The sequence below is a fragment of the Oncorhynchus masou genome, chromosome 21, assembly GCF_036934945.1.
Source record: "Oncorhynchus masou masou isolate Uvic2021 chromosome 21, UVic_Omas_1.1, whole genome shotgun sequence".
NCBI classification, from domain to species: Eukaryota; Metazoa; Chordata; class Actinopteri; order Salmoniformes; family Salmonidae; genus Oncorhynchus; species Oncorhynchus masou.
Window position 1 is genome coordinate 31,902,541 of NC_088232.1, and position 19,736 is coordinate 31,922,276.

Below are 19,736 nucleotides of genomic sequence, written 5' to 3' on the forward strand. Positions count from 1 at the left end.
CCTTCCAAATAGGGTATTAATTCTGCCATGTTTCCTTCTTGCTCTGACTGACAATGGGACAAAGCTGCACGGAGCCTGAAGTCTGTCCATTAGCTCTGTTGGGTGATTCATAACAAGTCCCTGGTAGCACAGTGACTTCATGCTGATCTCAGAGTAACAGTACAGTACACTCATGTTAGGCTACACTTCGGTCTGGAGACTCCGTCATCACCACTTCCATGATGAGGCTCCCTTAGATTAGTCTCCTTAAAAATAGCACTGTTCTGTTTCCTAATTAGAAGTAAGCCCTTCAATAGAATCAGCCGTAATACAACCAGGCACCCACCTTACCTTCTGTAGCGGGAATGGGTATTTGGGCTTTGCGTATAAAGTGCAGGGGCAAAATCACCAGGCAACTTAAGCAGTGCTACATATATCCCGGCGAGCAGCTTACAGACACCAATATGTTACTTAACAGTAAAGCATGATGATCATGTCTGGAACATGCTGAACATTCCTGGACACCATTATTCTAGTATTACAGGGAAAAGTCCCTGAAATACACTACCGGTCAAAAGTTTTAGATCACCTACTCAATCAAGGGTTTTTCTACATTGTAGAATAATAGTGAAGACATCAACACTATGAAATAACACATATGGAATCATGTAGTAACCAAAAAAGTGTTAAACAAATCAAAATATATTTTATATTTGAGATTCTTCAAATAGCCACCCTTTGCCTTGAAGACAGCTTTGCACATTCTTGGCATTCTCTCAAACAGCTTCATAAGGTAGTCACTTGGAATGCATTTCAATTAACAGGTGTGCCTTGTTAAAAGTTCATTTGTGGAATTTCTTTCCTTCTTAATGCATTTGAGCGAATCAGTTGTGTTGTGACAAGGTACGGTTGGTATACAGAAGGTAGCCCTATTTGGTAAAAGACCAAGTGCATATTATGGCAAGAACAGCTCAAATAAGCAAAGGGAAACGACAGTCCATCATTACTTTAAGACATGAAGGTCAGTCAATACGGAAAATGTCAAGAACTTTTAAAGTTTCTTCAAGTGCAGACGCAAAAACCATCAAGCGCTATGATGAAACTGGCTCTTATGAGGACTGCCACAGGACAGGAAGACCCAGAGTTACCTCTGCTGCAGAGGATACGTTCATTAGGGTTAGCAGCCTCAGAAATTGCAGCCCAAATAAATGCTTCACAGAGTTCAAGTAACAGACACATATCAACATCAACTGTTCAGAGGAGACTGTGTGAATCAGGCCTTTATGGTCAAATTGCTGCAAAGACAACACTACTATAGGACAGCAATAAGAAGGAGAGACTTGCTTGGGCCAAGAAACATGAGCAATGGACATTAGACCGGTGGAAATTTGTCCTTTGGTCTGGAGACCAAATTGGAGATTTTTTGTTCCAACCGCCATGTCTGTGTGAGACGCGGTGTAAGTGAATGGATGATCTACACGTGTATTTCCCAAAGTAAAGCATGGAGGTGGTGTTATGGTGTGGGGATGCTTTGCTGGTGACAATGGCTGTGATTTATTTAGAATTCAAGGCACACTTAACCAGCATGGCTACCACAGCATTCTGCAGCTATACACCATCCCATCTGGTTTGCGCTTAGTGGGTCTATAATTTGTTTTCCAACAGGACAATGACCCAACACACCTCCACGCTGTGTAAGAGCTATCTTACCAAGAAGGAGAGTGATGGAGTGCTGCATTAGATGACCTGCCCTCCACAATCCCCTGACCTCAACCAAATTGAGATGGTTTGGGATGAGTCGGACCACAGAGTGAAGGAGAAGCAGCCAACAAGTGCTCAGCATATGTGGGAACTCCTTCAAGACTGTTGGGAAAGCATTCCAAGTGATACTGGTTGAGAGAATGCCAAGAGTGTGTAAAGCTGTCATCAAGGCAAAGGGTGGCTATTTGAATAATCTCAAATATAAAATATAGTTATCACTTTTTTGGTTACTACATGAGTCCATATGTGTTGTTTCATAGAATATTAGTGAAGACATCAAAACTATGTAGAAAATAGTAAAAATAAAGAAAAACCCTTGAATGAGTAGGTATTCTAAAAACTTCTCAAACTACAACAAAACCTAGAACAGAATGTTGCAGCACTGCGCAACAAAAGTATTCCTAGTGGTATAACCAATAGAAGGCAGTGTTTTAGCTTGCAAACGCCAAAGTATGCATTGCATAGGCATAACGTTTCTGAGAATGCATTTGTGTAATATGTATGGCAGAACAGAAGTCAGATTTCAATCTGAGTGATGTAACATGGATAACTGTCAGCTGTGCCATAGATCAGAACATCCAGAGAGGGCCTCGTGTTCAGATTACAGACAGATTACAAGGTCAGCATTGCTGTTGTGTGTTTTTCCTCTTCAGGAGACCAGGAATCTCCTGAATGTCCACATTTTTAATGTCTGTCAACTGTGCTTTATTGATGGCTTATGTCAAATGCCATTCTGACAGAGCTCATTAGGCTGAGGGGCTCTGCTAGGTAGAGGGAAGGCAGGGGAAGACAGAGCTGTCGCGATGCCCCATCATTGTCTGTGCAAACCCTGCTGTACTAGTACCAGGGGGTTGATGTGGTGATGAGTTTGACAGGGCTTTGCTGACAGGTCTGTGTGTGTGTGTGTGTGTGTGTGTGTGTGTGTGTGTGTGTGTGTGTGTGTGTGTGTGTGTGTGTGTGTGTGTGTGTGTGTCCGCGTGACTACTTGAGTCACCCTGTGTCATAGAGCAGGTCTCCTGCTTGATGCCATGACTCGAATCACAACTGACAGGCTGTGAGTCGTCTCCCTTTCGCCCCTTACACGTATTCAAATATTTATCTCTGCAGAGCCTCCTCAGTGCAGTGCCTCACATCAGCAGTCCTGCTCTGGGAGGACAAGGCACTGGGAGGACAAGGCACTGCAGAGGTATCCAACCGAGTGAGTGAAACGACTTCACATTGATCCTCTCTCAACCAGTCTCAACCATACCAAAAAACATCCTACAGCATGAAAATGGCTTTCCTTACACTCTCATAACTAGGAAACACTGGGCGCATAAGCAAAGTACTCGCTTTCCCTTCAGCATCACATTACATGTTTACACAATGATGCAGTAAATCAAAATAAACCCTCATTACACGAACAGATTCAGCAAACACACTGATTATTGTACTGCTATCGGCGGCTGAGGCCCAATGCCACTGTAGTAAATAGTCTAATGCACATCTGCTATGGCTAATGGCGAGGGCTATGAGACCAGACTGTTATGTGACATCTTAAGGTGGTTTTCTAATATGCTGATTAAAAATGGATGTTTGGAGGGCAAGCAGAGGGGTACACTGTCGGATAAGATTAAATCATCATATTTAATACACATTCTCAGGATTAGGGTCAATGTAAATGAGCAAACTGTGGGACGCCAAAGTCAGCAGTTGCGCAGAGAACTGTACAAAAGGGGGAATAAAGATAACGTCAAAATGCATGATAAAAATCCTTGCACATGGCTGCATATGTTCAAAGTGTAAATTAATCACATGGGTTTACCTTCCTTGGCTGAAGTCTTTTTCATCTAAATTGTAGTCAATTCAAAACAAATCCTTGATTAAATGAACCTGAACAATTATTTTATTAATTTCACTGAATTTAAATATAATTCATCCCAACTAGGTAACCTTGATCCAACAGAAGCATTAATGCTACCATTCAATTTAATAGAAATTCAGCTAACATTATACAGTGCTTTCAGAAAATATTCACACCCCTTGACTTTTTCCACACTTTTTGTGTTACAGCCTGAATTTAAAATGGATTACCCCATAATGTCAAAGTTGAATTTTCGTTTTTCTATATTTTTACAAATTCATTTAAAATGAAAAGCTGAAATGTGTTGAGTCAATAAGTATTCAACCCCTTTGATATGGTCAGTCTAAAAAAAAGGTCAGGAGTAAAAATGTGCTTCACAAGTCACATAATAAGTTGCATGGACTCACTCTGTGTGCAATAATAGTGTTTAACATGATTTTTTGAATGACTACCTCATCTCTGTACCCCACACATACAATTAACTGTCGATAAGTGAATTTCAAACAGATTCAACCACAAAGACCATGGAGGTTTTCCAAAGCCTCGCAAAGAAGGTGGGTAAAAATGAATATACTTGAATATACATTTGAGAATGGTGAAGTTATTCATTACACTTTGGACGGTGTATCAATATGCCCAGTCACTAAAAAGATACAGGAGTCCTTCCTAACTCAGTTGCCGGAGAGGAAGGAAACCTCTCAGGAATTTCACCATGAGGTCAATGGTGACATTAAAACAATTAGAGTTTAATGGCTGTGATAGGAGAAAACTGAGGATGGATCAACAACATTGTACTTACTACACAATACTAACCTAATTCACAGAGTGAAAAGAAGGAAGCCTGTACCTGAATAAAAATATTCCACATCCTGTTTGGAACAAGCCACTAAAGTAACACTGAAAAAATATGTCAACATATTACTGAGTACTACTCTCCATATTTTCGATCATAGTGGTGGCTGCATCTTGTTATGGGTAATCGTTAAGAACTGGGGAGTTTTTCAGGATAAAAAATACATGGAAAAGAGCTAAGCACAAGCAAACAATGGGAGATGGATTCACCTTTCAGCAGGACAATAACCTAAAACACAAGGCCAAATCTACACTGGAGTTGCTTACCAAGAAGACAGTGAATGTTCCTGAGTGGAAGAGTTACAGTTTTGATTTAAATCTACATGAAAATCCATGCTAAGACCTGAAAATAGTTGTCTAGCAATGATGCATGAATAAATGGGTAAATGTTGCACAATCCAGGTGTGAAAAGTGCTTAGAGACTTACCCAGAAAGACTCACAGCTGTAATCACTGCCAAAGGTGCTTCTACAAAGTATTGACTCAGGGGTGTAAATATTTATGTAAATGAGATATTTCTATATTTAATTTTCAATACATTTGCTTAAATTTATAAAAACACATTTTCACTTTATCTTTATGAGGTATTGCGTGTAAAAAATAAAACAATTTAATCAATTTGAAATCCAGCTGTAACACTACAAAATGTGGAATAAGTCAAGGGGTACATTACTGTAACCCACAACAGAGACAGACACACACAGACAGATAAGTAAAATCCTTGGCAGTGATAATGCCCTGATAGCTTAGAGAGGCTCTCCCTGGTACATCTTAGTCCTTTGGCGGTATGCAGGGTGGCCAAAGGGGATGTTAATCCAATCAGCTAACAGACAAGCCCATATGCTTTGAGCCAGGCTTTGAATTGAGCCAATCAATAATTCCTGCTCTCCTCTCTAACAGTTCCTTTCAATGGCAAAATTCTGAGAAACCACTGATTGAATATGCAACTACACCACACACACTTCAATCCTGCTACAGTAGCACCAGTAGTACTGTTACAAAAAACAATTAATGTAATTTGAATTTCTCCAAGGTACAAATCCATACCTTTTCACAACAATAAACATAAAATGTTCCGTGTACACTGTCTTGCGAACGTATCCCTGGATTTTGGCATTTGGTCTGAGATATCATCGAGCTTTGATATCTCTGAAGTATTCTCTCTCCCTCCACATCTATCTTCTGGTTCCAATGTAGTCTGCACTGGTCCTTTAATGACTATGTTGTGATCCTAAAATGCCTCAAATAACTCTGTGTGTCCTCTCAGAAAACATTATGTTGCACACACATACACACCTATCGGCTTTTGACCCCCTTTTACACGTAAGCCTTTGCTTTCATACCGAAATGATAATCCATTGGAACTGAAAAAGAAAAACTCAAGTGCAATATCACATTCTCTACTTTATGCAATTAGCTCGATGTGGAGTCACTTTTTAAGGAGAACAAAATACTTTTTCTTCTTCTGAACAACCCTTCATGTGGAAATAAATGTATTCTATGAAGTATTCAATGGAGGATATTGGTATAAGATGACAGCCATTGAGCGAGGGAAAGAAAGACGAGACATAGAGTGTCACATCCTGACCTTAGTTCCTTTTTTATATCTCTATTTTAGTTTGGTCAGGGCGTGAGTTGGGGTGGGCATTCTATGTTTTGTATTTCTGTTTTTAGCCTGGTATGGTTCCCAATCAGAGGCAGCTGTCAATCGTTGTCTCTGATTGAGAACCATACTAAGGCAGCCTGTTTTCCCACTATGGGTTGTGGGTAGTTATTTTCTGTTTTGCACCTGACGGAGCTGTTTCGGTTGTTCTCTTTTGTTGTTTTGTTAATCAGTGTTCAGTTCCATTAATAAAATGACGAACACGTACCACGTACCACGTACCACGCTGCGCTTTGGTCCTCACCTTCTTCCACCGACGGCCGTTACAGAGAGAGAGTGGAATATACTAAATTCATTAAGAGTTGTGGGGACAGTTGATATGGGATAAGGAGGGTGTTATGTTCTTTTTGAGAAAACATTCACTGTTTTACACAGAACAAATGTTTCAAACCCCCCACATATACAGTACATACCTGTATTGCTGTGCCCATTGACTTACTAGAGACTAATTGGTTTAACAATGAGACAGGGTTAACACTGATGAGGTCAGTAAAGCTCCATGACAGATGCCTGAGTTATATTCACTCTAAGCCCATACGTGTCCCATCTCATTATATCAAGATGAATGGATCTTGTTATGATATCAAAGGATATTCACACTGTGTCTGTCTCACTGCACAATGCAAAGGGAGAGGTCAGACCATGTATATATACACTATGTAGACTGTCTATATGTCACAATGTTAAAGGCTCAGTGCAATCAAATTAGGATTTTCCTGTTTCATATACACTGAGTGTCCAAAACATTAGGAACACGTGCTCTTTCCATGACAGACTGGCCAAGTGAAAGCTACGTATGATCCCTTATTGATGTCACTTGTTAAATCCACTTCAATCAGTCTAGATGAAGGGGAGGACAGGTAAAAAAAAATGTATTTATAAGCCTTGAGACAATTGAGACATGGATTGTCCATGTGTGCCATTCAGAGGGTGAATGGGCAAGACAAAAGATTTAAGTGGCTTTGAGCCGGTATTGGTAGTACGTGCCAAGCACACCGGTTTGTGTCAAGAACTGCAATACTGCTGGGTTTTTCACACTCAACAGTTTCCCGTGTGTATCAAGAATGGTCCACCACCCAAGGAATATCCAGTGAACTTGACACAAATGTGGGAACAAATGGAGTGAACATGGGCCAGCATCCCCGGGGAAAGCTTTCGACACCTTGTAGAGTCCATGCCCTGACAAATTGAGGCTGTTCTGGAGGCCAAAAGAAAGAGAGTTCCAAACCGCTCTGCATACAACAGCTAGTTTTCAGTTTTTCCCTCCCCACTCAGACCACTCCCAGACAGTCCTAGAAAAATGATTGCTTGAGAAATGCTATTTTTGTTTATTTTTCATCATTTTAATTGAAAACAATTATAGTAAGGTACTTAATTGTTACCTAGAAATGATTTGATATCGAGATAAAAATGGCTGCATTGAACCTTTAAATCAGAAGGGTTACTGTCGGATGAGTTGCCTGCCGTTTATTCCAGAGAAATTGCGTGTCAGATGAGATAATTGTATTTATTTAAATGTTGTGTCTTTTGTGGATAACTGAGAACCAGAGAGTTTCTCTCATCGCCATTTTCTACCTCGAATGCTTTTCGAAACACTGCCTGTCATGGCCTTGCGCTTAATACACAGCTTCGAGTGAGCAGGGGAATTTTTCTTAGGGCACAGGTGTGCCCTGATAATCTCAGCAGCCTCCAGCAGCACAAAGGAGGGGAAGGTGCTTTCGATGTGGAGAGGAAGAGGACAGTCAGGGTGGAGAAGCATATCCACAATGAGTTTTCCGGTCTATTCGGTTGTGACCTTCAAGCTGAGCTTCAAATAAATGCAACACTAGGAGATAAATCAAAACATTGTGGTGACCCTGAATTTCTGCACCATGCCAAGGATGAATACGTGATGTTGATAGACTGTATTTACAAAAAACATACAAATTCTCAATGTTTTATATTTTCAGACAGAGACCTGGGAAAATTCTGTACCAGCACCAAAATTACACCATAGCAAACATTCACATAATTCTGCCAAACTAACAAATGCACATAATAAACAGCATAACCTTCCATTGTGGTCCAGTGTTCCTTGGCACAACAGGCTGAAGCTATACTATTAAGATGCTCCCTGTCTCAGTGGGTGGTGTCAGCATTTTAAAGTGATTTGGACCCATCCTTAAAATTCATGCAGTCAGGGGCAAGAAGATCCCCCCCCCCTACCACCACCACCACCCACACACACACTTCCTTGTGTGAAAGATAAAAAGATCAAGCTGCAGACCCTACTACAGTCTTCAAAGGTTTCAATAAACAGTCTGTTGTACACATGCTGTTTCAATCTGCAGAAGCTTACGTCAATGATGGCTACAGTGTATGAGTTGTCTCAGGAGTCTTCCTCCCTCCCTCGCCCTAGAGGCCCCTGAGCAGGCTATCAGTGCAGTGGAGGTGCCATGCTTGACATGCTGTAATGGGGGGTGACAAGGTGAGTGGCCAGACTGCTGAGTCAGAGAGTGCTGGAGCCAGGCACACAGAGGATGGAACAGCAAGAGTGTCTACACAGGAAATTTTAACTATTAGGAAGAGTAAAGATACAGCTTCTTTGTTTATATAGGTTTGTTAATATGGCTGACCAAAACTGAGAAAGACAACCGTTTGTGCATATCTTTAGGTCGACTGTTTGTAGGAATAGGTAGTGAAGGAATACTTTATAAGACATATGTCACTGCCGTGTAGATTCATTCCTTGGTAACAAAAATATTTGTACAATAAAGAGCGGAGAGAGGACTGATACTCCCTGGCGGCAGCCCTGCTATGAAGGAGGCTGGGTGGAGGGGGGGGGGGGTCAGAAATTCAGCATGTTCTTGTGTGTGACTTACCAGCCTCTGGAAAATACCAGATTTCTGCTGATGCTGCAAACGTGTCTCTATGAAGCTAATACTTAATGCCAGATTCTATACTCACCTTCGTATTAAAAAAATAAGCTATTCACTTCTACATCCTCATCTCTGAAGCACTTCTCACAACACTTAGGTTTTTCTCTCTCAACGTGTCTACATAGTTAAAAAGATGATGATTGGGTTCCTAAGTAGTGCTCGGTATATACAGTACAACTCCTGCATGTTTTAGCCACTGTCTCTTTACCTTCATTATCAACACTTCATCAATGAGGAAGACAGACAAGTAAATTGGTGGGAGGAGGGTAGGAAGAAAACAAAACAAAAAGGAAAACAGAAAGAAGTGCCAAGCAGTGAGAACTGGCATGCTGCAGTTGTCTGTCAGTCACCTAGCAACAAGTCCTCCCCATCTCCCGCTGTGCTCTCTAATTCAACAAATCTGCTCAGAATGTATGGCTGCTCTCCTGACAAAACGCATTCTGTGCTGGGGGCTAAGGACGTGGGCCTCTGCTGAACACGCCACTCAGCTGCCCATTGACCACCGGGGCCTTTCTCTGCACACACTAAGGAGCTGGGGACAAAACCCCTGAAAGCAGGGCCAGCTCCACAGAGAAAACATTTGCTTGTAATTGTGTTTGACTGCGTAATGAAAATGATGTTCTTTTTAAATTTGGGCTTGTTAAGGCCACACTATTTTCCTCTTGTCACCTGATTATTGTAAAGAAGCCCTCCTCCCCCACCCTGTGGGGGCACTGGGGGAAAATATTGAAAAAAGTCCAAAGGCCCACCCTCTCTTTACTATAACCCTTCTTGTGTTTAAAGTGTTCAGCGACAACAACATCAATCTGAAGACCTGGTTCAATACAGGATGGAAGACAGGATGCTGGAATTTGGGTTTTCAGAGTGGAAAAGGGTGTGCACACACACACAGCTCTGTCATCCGGTTCTAAAACCTGCAGTGAGTTGGGAGGTATTGAGGAGGTAGAATTCCTTGTGCTACTTCAGATAAACAGGCCATTAGGGGAAGCATCGGGCTAGCACCAGAACACTGCCTCAATGGACACATTCACAACCACGGGTGATTTGCACACTTCATCCTCTAATTTCCTGGTTTCATTAACTGGACTTTTCCACATTCCACATCCACTTGGTTTTCTTCCTTTTCTCCTCCACTTTAACGGATGGAAAAGGTAGTGAATAAACACACAGGTGAATGTACAAGGGAGGAAAAGTTCAAAAACAAAGAGAAAACCCTCACATTTCAAGACCCCTCAATTTGATTGTTCTTTGAAAGGGTGTATTATGCTTGAAAGAATTTTGTAAAAAAACAACAACCATTCCACTCTCTCCAAGGGGTCAGCAGCTTTTTCGCCAATGTACAGCCACACAGTCTTGTCATGACTGATGACATGTAAAATTACACTTGTAGCCATCAAAGAGCAAAGGTGTTGTTGTATTCCTCAAGGTTTCTCCTCACACCTCATATGGATTGCTATTGAATTACTTAATTGCTTTGGGATGTGGTCCTATCTCCTGCCTTCACTGCACATCAATGAGAGAGCATGAGGCGTTTCAAAGAGACGGGGAAAAGGAGACAGTATTTCTGACCCCCGTACATCGATATTCCGTTTTTTATGCCCTTCTCTGAGCCACTGGCTTATTTTAACCCTTTATGTTGCTTTCATACACATGTAGCTGTTTTCTTTGATAGTGTCCATATTTTGTCTTACGTAAACTAATGTCAGAGACTGGCACTCAGCAAACAAATTCAGTTTTCCCAGTTAGCAAGCAAAAATGTAGATGGTTCTACACACACACACACACACACACACACACACACACACACACACACACACACACACACACACACACACACACACACACACACACACACACACACACAGGACATGTATTTACTAATAAGTGTCTCTCTCATCGACACAACTGCAGTGGGATTTCAGACAAATACAATCCCTAAGAACTATAGTCAATTTCCCTAATCTCTGTTACACTATAGTTAATTTAGGGTTCAACTGGTGTATAAAGTAAGAATGAATAGTCTGTGAGGTCAGTTGTGAGTGGTCTCAGGGGCTTGGTCACACTTGAGTTGCTTGAGGGCTTGCGGTGACAACTCTCAAGGAATTAACGAGTTCCACCACATTGACCAGAGCCTGTTTTATTTGTTTTTAAAAGTGGCAACAAGCAGGAGTGTGGGTCTGTGGGTGTTTTTGGAACTCTTTCACCATTAAGACCCCAACTCTGACACCAATTAAAGAGATTATGTCTTAAGCTAAGAGGAAAGCCTTAACCGACTCTGTTACTACGGTGATTGCTTTTGACAAGGTCATGGGGCCATGCAACAGTGCATGACCTTAACAGAAATTTACTTTGCTACACAAATGCCCTTTTAACTATTCCTCTCAGCATTTAGCATTTATCTCCAATACCCAATTATGGTTGGCATATAACTGAAAAACACTGACAAAAGGACACACCTGCAAATATGATAGACAAAGGGACACAACTGAAAAGTGTGATCTGTTTTCAACTATTACCAACTGAAATGAATACGATATTAGCCATATTATGTGATGAAAAAAACATTTGAAAGATGATGGTGAAAATGTTTGAATGCTGATTGTGAACATCCCCATTGTTATGAAAAGGGTCAGAATAGGCTACATGTCTCCCTAAGCATGCTTGTTCTAAATAAAACAAACATGTGCAGTAGCATGTTAGTTTCAGTGCTGTGCTTGTTTTAATTTGAATTTGTATCCATTTTATAATTGGTTTTCCTGATTGAATGACTCCAAACAGCATTCACACAAGGATAATAATGAGGTGTCTTTTGCCAGACAGACAGGCCAACCGGTTTTGATTGGATAGTTTAGTGCAAGATGTGTGCTCTTTACTGTACAGGTTTTAATTTACCATAACATGTCTTCTCACATGTTGTGCAATTAGGCCTATCAAAAGTTTACTGGAACATAGACTACATGTTATGGACATAGGCCTACGTGCCATTTTGGTTGGGATGACTTATTGTAGGCTACATGCATGTGTTTATTATGTTATTGTGAACGTTTTCGGTGTCTACTGTTCAACATGACTAGGGCTGGAGGATAAAGATCTAAGGTCATCTCGTCTCACAATGGCGTGCGCATGAAAACCAGAGCGGCTCATCTCTTTCAGTTCAAGTTCAAGCTAGTAATAGGCTAACACAAAGTTAGGCTACTTGGACATGTTTTACTTTTACAATAATTCACGAATAACACATAGAATACTTCAAAGTTTGCCACCTAATTTAGAACCAGCCAGCCATAGAATCAAACCATGTATTTAATTGGTCCTATGACTTACATCAGTAGGCTAAGTACATTAATTCAATAGCCGGATACATTTTGGACCAACATTTATTAGTAGTGTAGGACAAAATGATTTACATAAATTTCAGCCTACAACCAACACAATAGCCACCTATTTCAAAGTCAGCATATAGCCAAATTGCTATATTCATTTCTACTGGCCCACGGCATTTTGAAAATAAAGATGAAACAGGCTATTCCGGGATCACACAACCTAAAATATAATAAATTAACGTATCAGCCAAACTGTTAAGATTTATGATGTCTTACCTTTATGTCGAGTGTATGATTAATCTTAAAATGTTATAATAAGAAAGAGTAAAAATTATGGCTTCCTCCATCATGAGAATTCTCTTTTTGTCTGTTTTCACGTTAATTGGTAGCAGTTGAACTGCGAGCCGTAAATCAAGCACTAAGGAGTGTATTAATGAGTTGGACCACCCAGGACAGCATTTTCTCCCTAGTTTCTTGACGGACAATGTGAAGATACTCGAGTCTGCCATGCTCTGAAAACCATGAATGAACATTCACAAGAGCAATGTTCTCTCCTATACAGTCACATTTCCAGTACAGGCCTATCGCGGGGTGTAGGCCTAGTTAACCGAAGAAAAAAAAGTATTTCACTAGGCTCAAGTATTTTGGAAACAAAAGACGTAACTTTCAATTTCATTAATTTGGCTATTTTATATACCACATGTTTGTCCACATCATGAAATGTGTGCAATCGTAGTGAAAACCAATGCAAGGAATGGGCCTATTGGCTGTGCAATAAACTGTTAAGTAGGCCTAAATTTTAAATGTTTTATTGGGGATACATTTGTATGCCATTAACCAGGTTTCCATCCAACCTTTTTATGTGATAAAGTCCATGTCGAATAAAAAAAGAAGAATGACAGGGCTGATGGACACAGCTAATTTCCCGGTAAACTTTCCAAATGTTGACCAAAAACTAGACAAGGTGGGATCTTTTTGCGTAGGTAAAATGTATTATGCAAGAAATGGCGGTGGAAACTCCTTTATGAGCAAATATTGATAGGCTATAATAACCGTCATATGTGACGATATGTTGTGCGGTCCTCCCTCTGACTCCGGAAAGCATGTAGTTTATTAGGCTACAGATTAAATCAATTCTGATAAACTTCACATGTTGGTGAAGTGCATGGTGATGCACATTTCCAATAAATATCGAGGGTCTTATTCAGGTGACATGATGATTGATGCTTGGCTGCCGTTTGACAAATAAAATGTATCTCTCTCTTTGTATGTGTACTACATCATCACGCATAGAATTTTATCAACACCAAATCAGTTTGATGGAAACACCCCTCTGTGGGAAAATGAGCATAATGTTTTTATTTGATAATATTCCCATGAAAATCTGTCTTCAATTGGATGGAACCCTAGCTATTGTTTTAATTATTGTTAACTCGGTTCCAGTCCGATGTGCATAATTAGGCTAATTTCTTGAGGGAACACATTGTTTAAGCTTATACAAATCTTAATACAATTCTAAAATCAGTTTCATTTTGACCGTCTGCAATCAACTTCTCTTTTTTTTCGTTAAAAGTACTGTTTTGAAAATTCGGTTTAAAATATCCTGGGTTTGTATAGCTTGTAGACTTAGTCCCCCTGAACAGTTATACGCTAAACAAAGCTTTAAAAGTCTTCCTTTTATTTCATAGAAGTTCAAATAAAAGTAGGCTATACATCACGTTGTAATTAGGCTAATGTTGTTATATTAAACATATCAATATCTCCAAATATCTCATTCACACAACATGAAATTATTCACCTACGCATATTCCCCAATTATGATTTACCTATGATTTACAAAATGTAAAGATGAATTTAACTTATGAAATCTTAGAATAACCCATTTAAAAATAGTTGATCAGTCATTCACCAAGAAGTGAAGTCCTTGTTCTCAGTATTTTATATTGTAATGTGCACTTCATTGCGTTATAACTTAATTTTAAAAAGTTCATTCAAAACCTGCCAAAAATTCCTAGCGAAATATGAATTAAACCTATTTTGCACACCAACCACGTTCCCATCCACAGTTTGCATGAGCAAATTCATACCACACACACACACACACACACATATATAAATAACGACAGTTGTGATGGAAACAGGTAATTTCGGTAAAATTTTATAAATGCCGACAGAGTTTGTTTTCTCGACCTGGTGGGATCTTTTGTGTTGGTAAAAATTATTATGCGAGAAATTGTGGTGAAATATTTAATGGTCAAATAATGGTCAAATATTTATATAATAACAATCATACAAGTAAACTTGAGAGTCACGCGATTATGTGTGTGGTCTTCCCACTATGACTCGGGAAATCATGCAGTTTATTAGGCTACAGATGAAATAAATTATGATAAACTTCACAGGAGGGTGAAGTGCATGGTGATGAGCTTGATGCGCATTTCCAATAAAAATCGAGGGTCTCATCCTGGTGTCATGATGATCGTTGCTGGACTACCTTTTGACAAATAAAAATATTATCTCTCTTAATCATAATAATCTCATTATGTAGACTCAGCAACCCACACAGTCTACCCGCACTTTAGGCCTATCTGCAAGCGGTTGGCTAGAGCGCTTGTGCCAAGACCAGAGTAGGCACATTTGCTATTTAACGCAACAGATTTAGTGACAAAACTATGGTAGAGTTAAAAATGTGATGGAAACAAATTGAACACTTTCGATTTTTATTCGGTACGTGAAAACTTAAGCGAAAAAGTACAGTGTGTGCATTGTATCCGCAACCAGTCATGTTGGTGTAAACACACCACTGGTGGGAAAACGCACGTTTACAGATTTTAGAATATTCTCATGAAAATCTATCGCCAATTGGAAGGAAACCTAGCTAGTGTCTTCTATTATAATGTTTCACAAAGATAGAACAGTGAACTACAAAACACCAAGGCTTTATCAAAATGTATTTTTTCATCCAGGATACAAAATATTACATTTAGCAAAATACACACTTCAATATGAAGGGAAAGTATTATTTATTGAAATGTTAACCTTGATGAGCTGGCTTTGAACGTTCAACCAAGTTTGACATTCCTCATTCAGTGAACAGAATTTAAACATAACACTTTACTCAACCACAAAGACTGCTGATTCATTTTTCAGTGTCTTTTGTTAATGGGTAATATGTATGTCCTTGACAATGTGTTCAGGCCTCCTCACTGCTCTAACTCACCCATGTCAACCGTCTCTACAATCATTTTCACTTGTTTAGGTTAGAATTCAATATATAGAATTTCTGCCTCCGCCCATCTTTCTCTCTCACACACTGTCTCTTAACTCTGCCAGGCTGCCCAAGCATTCCTAAAGTGGAGAGTGGAGGAGTCCCCATTGGGAGGCTGAATGTCCATTTTAAAAGACCTTTGTTCTCTTGTCACTGTGGCTTTTTAACCCACATCCTCATGTAGAAAAAATATATTTCCTCCCACACCTGGCTCTGAAATGGGTTCTCTCTGTAAACACTGTAGGCCTGTGTGTGTGTCATAATGACGGGACCTCAGTCAGACAGGCAGTTTAACCAATTACCTTACAAAACTGTACGGGTGGTTGTATGTATTGAAAGAGGGGCTCATGCATTTATCTTACTTGAAGCGGTTCTATACTGAGAACACTACAGGGGATGTAGCAAAATAACTGCCTCATACTCAACAACTGCCTGTTATGATGAATGCAAACGGAAGTAACCTTCCAACCTCCAATTCTCATAATCACACTTAGGCTAATGGTAGTTGTCACCTAATCACGGTTTGTGTGTATGATATGTAATTAAACTAGGAAACGCAGAACACTACACTGTGACAGGGAAATGGCCAAGACCTGGTAATTATAAAGCACAAATAGGAGAATAGTGAAAAAGTTTGGGTTGATATTCCTAATGGATTCCTATCCATGATTTCTTAGCCACTTCATCATATTTTTACATACAGTATACAAACTGCATATACAGTGCCTTGCGAAAATATTCGGCCCTCTTGAACTTTGCGACCTTTTGCCACATTTCAGGCTTCAAACATAAAGATATAAAACTGTATTTTTTTGTGAAGAATCAACAACAAGTGGGACACAATCATTAAGTGGAACTACATTTATTGGATATTTCAAACTTTTTTAACAAATCAAAAACTGAAAAATTGGGCGTGCAAAATTATTCAGCACCTTTACTTTCAGTGCAGCAAACTCTCTCCAGAAGTTCAGTGAGGATCTCTGAATGATCCAATGTTGATCTAAATGACTAATGATGATAAAAACAATCCACCTGTGTGTAATCAAGTCTCCGTAGAAATGCACCTGCACTGTGATACTCTCAGAGGTCCGTTAAAAGCGCAGAGAGCATCATGAAGAACAAGGAACACACCAGGCAGGTCCGAGATACTGTTGTGAAGAAGTTTAAAGCCGGATTTGGATACAAAAAGATTTCCCAAGCTTTAAACATCCCAAGGAGCACTGTGCAAGCGATAATATTGAAATGGAAGGAATATCAGACCACTGCAAATCTACCAAGACCTGGCCGTCCCTCTAAACTTTCAGCTCATACAAGGAGAAGACTGATCAGAGATGCAGCCAAGAGGCCCATGATCACTCTGGATGAACTGCAGAGATCTACAGCTGAGGTGGGAGACTCTGTCCATAGGACAACAATCAGTCGTATATTGCACAAATCTGGCCTTTATGGAAGAGTGGCAAGAAGAAAGCCATTTCTTAAAGATATCCATAAAAAGTGTTGTTTAAGTTTGCCACAAGCCACCTGGGAGACACACCAAACATGTGGAAGAAGGTGCTCTGGTCAGATGAAACCAAAATTGAACTTTTTGGCAACAATGCAAAACGTTATGTTTGGCGTAAAAGCAACACAGCTCATCACCCTGAACACACCATACCCACTGTCAAACATGGTGGTGGCAGCATCATGGTTTGGGCCTGCTTTTCTTCAGCAGGGACAGGGAAGATGGTTAAAATTGATGGGAAGATGGATGGAGCCAAATACAGGACCATTCTGGAAGAAAACCTGATGGAGTCTGCAAAAGACCTGAGACTGGGACAGAGATTTGTCTTCCAACAAGACAATGATCCAAAACATAAAGCAAAATCTACAATGGAATGGTTAAAAAATAAACATATCCAGGTGTTAGAATGGCCAAGTCAAAGTCCAGACCTGAATCCAATCGAGAATCTGTGGAATGATCTGAAAACTGCTGTTCACAAATGCTCTCCATTCAACCTCACTGAGCTCGAGCTGTTTTGCAAGGAGGAATGGGAAAAACTTTCAGTCTCTCGATGTGCAAAACTGATAGAGACATACCCCAAGCGACTTACAGCTGTAATCGCAGCAAAAGGTGGCGCTACAAAGTATTAACTTAAGGGGGCTGAATAATTTTGCACGCACAATTTTTCAGTTTTTGATTTGTTAAAAAAGTTTGAAATATCCAATAAATGTCGTTCCACTTCATGATTGTGTCCCAGTTGTTGTTGATTCTTCACAAAAAAATACAGTTTTATATCTTTATGTTTGAAGCCTGAAATGTGGCAAAAGGTCGCAAAGTTCAAGGGGGCCGAATACTTTCGCAAGGCACTGTACAGTATACAGTTGAAGTCAAAAGTTTACATACACCTTAGCCAAATACATTTAAACTCAGTTTCACAATTCCTGACATTTAATCCTAGTAAAAATTGTCTGAGGTCAGTTAGGATCACTACTTTATTTTAAGAATGTGAAATGTCAGAATAATAGCAGAGAATGATTTATTTCAGCTTTTATTTCTTTCATCACATTCCCAGTGGGTCAAAAGTTTACATACACTCAATGAGATTTTGGTAGCTTTACCTTAGAATTGTTTAACTTGTGTCAAACATTTCAGGTAGCCTCCCACAAACTTCCCACAATAAGTTGGGTGAATTGAGGCCCATTCCTCCAGACAGAGCTGGTGTAACTGAGTCAGGGTTGTAGTAGGCCTCCTTCCTCGCACACGCCTTTTCAGTTTTGCCCACACATTTTCTAATAGATTGAGGTCAGGGCTTTGTGATGGCCACTCCAATACCTTGACTTTGTTGTCCTTAAGCCATTTTGTCACAACTTTGGAAGTATGCTTTGGAACATTGTCCAGTTGGAAGACACATTTGTGACCAAGCTTTAACTTCCTGACTGATGTCTTGAGATGTTGCTCCAATATATCCACAATTTTCCTCCCTCATGATGCCATCTATTTTGTGAAGTGCACTAGTTCCTCCTGCAGCAAAGCACCCCCACAACATGATGCTGCCACCCCCGTGCTTCACGGTTGGGATGGTGTTCTTCGGCTTGCAAGCCTCCCGCTTTTTCCTCCAAACATAACGATGGTCATTGTGGACAAACAGTTCCATTTTTATTTCATTAGACCAGAGGACATTTCTCCAAAAAGTACCATCTTTGTCCCCATGTGCAGTTGCAAACCGTAATCTGGCTTTTTTTATGGCGGTTTTGGAGCAATGGCTTCTTCCTTGCTGAGTGGCCTTTCAGGTTATGTTGATATAGGACTCATTTTACTGTGGATATAAATACTTTTGTAACAGTTTCCTCCAGCATCTTCACAAGGTTCTTTGCTGTTGTTCCGGGATTAATTTGCACTTTTCGCACCAAAGTACGTTTATCTCTAGGAGACAGAACGCATCTCCTTCCTGAGCGTTATGATGGCTGTGTGGTCCCATGGTGTTAATACTTGTGTACTATTGTTTGTACAGATGAATGTGGTACCTTCAGGCAATTGGAAATTGCTCCCAAGGAAGAACCAGACTTGCGGAGGTCTACAATTGTTTTTCTGAGGTCTTGGCTGATTTGTTTTGATTTTCCCATGATGTCAAGCAGAGGCACTGAGTTCAAGGTAGCCTTGAAATACATCCACAGGTACACCTCCAATTGACTCAGATGATGTCAATTCGCCTATCAGAAGCTTCTAAAGCCATGACATCATTTTCTGGAATTATACAAGTTGTTTAAAGGCACAGTCAACTTAGTGTATGTAAACTTCTGACCCACTGGAATTGTGATACAGTGAAATAATCTGTTTGTAAACAATTGTTGGAAAAATTACTTGTGTCATGCACAAAGTAGATGTCCTAACCGACTTCCCAAAACTATAGTTTGTTAACAAGAAATTTGTGGAGTGGTTGAAAAACGAGTTTTAATGACTCCAACCTAAGTGTATGTAAACTTCCGACTTCAACTGTACATACTGCTTTTAATAACCAAATCAGAGGTTCAATATAGTGTATCGGTCTTTGTGTCTTTGTCTAGCCTACATAATGAGGATGCTTGACCCCTCAGTGTCAGTGAAAGGGTGAAAAGTGACCCCCCCCCCCTCCAGATACTTACCCACTACAAAT